Source organism: Nicotiana tabacum, chromosome 8, assembly GCF_000715075.1.
Source record: "Nicotiana tabacum cultivar K326 chromosome 8, ASM71507v2, whole genome shotgun sequence".
NCBI classification, from domain to species: domain Eukaryota; kingdom Viridiplantae; phylum Streptophyta; class Magnoliopsida; order Solanales; family Solanaceae; genus Nicotiana; species Nicotiana tabacum.
Window position 1 is genome coordinate 25,482,978 of NC_134087.1, and position 1,880 is coordinate 25,484,857.

A 1,880-nucleotide genomic window follows, 5' to 3' on the forward strand; every position below is an offset into this window, starting at 1 on the left:
TCTAACTAAACAAAGATTAATGATGCATTTAAAAAAAACTATACATTACGAATGCAATTATATCTAATTAATGAGCTATTAACACTGATGGATCAATCATGCACAAAAAATAATAATTTTTAAACATAAAATTGTCATCACTGTTGGGGTTATAAAAAATAAGAGGAGAGGTATACCGATTGAATCGCCAAAAGCTTCAATATCTTTGAGAAAAGCAGTAACGACTTGATTCGAACTTCGACTAACAAATATCACGACCAATGGTGAGAATTGTAACATGAACACTGGCGGTACTTTCTTCCACACTAGTGCTTCATGTCACAATCCTCAACACATGCCAATAAAGGGTCAAGGCAGAGGCTCAAGGAAATTCGGACACTCAAAAGTTAAGTGTCCATAATCTGGCCAACTAGAAGATGTGTTATATTTATAAGTGATCGATTCTTCATGTTGAAAGTATGGGATTCAAGTGGGTTTGATTTCTATAAAATCTTGCATGTTGAGTTGATCACAGTCGCTTCATGATATAGGGAATTCCTTCGGATATTTGAAGACTCTCCTTATGTTATTCCATGTTTCGGAGTCAAAGTCATGCTAGAAGCCGGTGTACTCCTCTATAACTTATTGTTAGAATATACTTCTAGTGGAAGTTTGGTTGATTGCTTAAATTGTTCAGGGAAAGGGTTGCCAGAGGTTGAAGTTAAAATACACACCAAAAATGTCGTTTTAGGGCTCAGTCGCATTCATGATGCGGGAATCATTCACTACAATATAAAGCCTCACAACATTCTACTTGTTACTCCTACTGATGCTACAACAAAGATTGCCAAGATTGCTGATTTCGGGTTTGCTATGACTTTGGAACAATGTTGGATACAAAAGCAGGGATTGAGAGGAACTAAAAGGTATATGGCACCTGAATCTGTGCTTAAGCAGGAGTACGGTCTAGAGGCGGATATTTGGGCTCTTGGTTGCACTGTATACGAGTTAATCACTAGGAAACCCCTCTAGGAATCATCCAATTCTGATGCTAAGACTGATGAAGTGCTACGCTGGATTGGATCCAAGGAACCAAATTTTGAGAATGCGAAACTATCAGTAGAGGCAAAAGATTTCGTGAGAAGTTGTCTAGTCAAGAATCCGAGCTCACGTTGGATGGCATGTCCAGCCTGCAACAAAGATAAGGAAGAATCAAAGTGGTTACTTGTCCATTTTGCGTAGACCCCATCGAAAGACAACATTCAAGACACAACCACACAAACGCGATTTGATTATATAACTTTGATGTAGAGTCTGAAGAAACAAGAGGCTGGAACTCGTGGAACACATAGTGGTACCTGAAAATATTAGATAGATTGATTAAAGGAACATTGGTTTGTAATATATATAAATAAAGAACTACGTGCGGGCTTGATCCCCCTCATAAGGATTTGTTTGTCGGGGTACATAGGCATCATGTTCAATGTGCAATGCTAATCCAATTTCAAACTTTAAGTTCTATTGCATATTTATGAATTTTTCTTCTGCATCTCATAATTATGTTTATATTGTGCAAATCAGGAAGTTGCATGAAATATTCTGAAGCATGTCTTTTGTCCATCATTGGATTGTTGTCATATTGTCTTTTTGAGCATCTATGGTCCAGGCAAAAAATTGGAAGCTAGTAGTGCAATACACATAATTCTCTAATTGAGTTTCGTTAATATGATTCATCTGCTAGGTTTCAAAAATCTTTGGTTTCATTAATATGAGTGTATTTGCTACTCTGTAATTTGGACGTTTCCAAATTTTTGTACTGCACTTTTAGTTAACCATTTTAGATGTTTGATGTTCTATATTCTACTTGGATGTTGGATGTTCTATATTCTTGTGAACATTGT

At 36.5% G+C, this 1,880-nt stretch overlaps 1 pseudogene; it reads left to right on the forward strand.

Moving 5' to 3' along the window:
- The first annotated feature begins 260 nt into the window (after window positions 1–260).
- Window positions 261–1,279, forward strand: LOC107796292 (mitogen-activated protein kinase kinase kinase 20-like; annotated as a pseudogene).
- The last annotated feature ends 601 nt before the right edge of the window (window positions 1,280–1,880 follow it).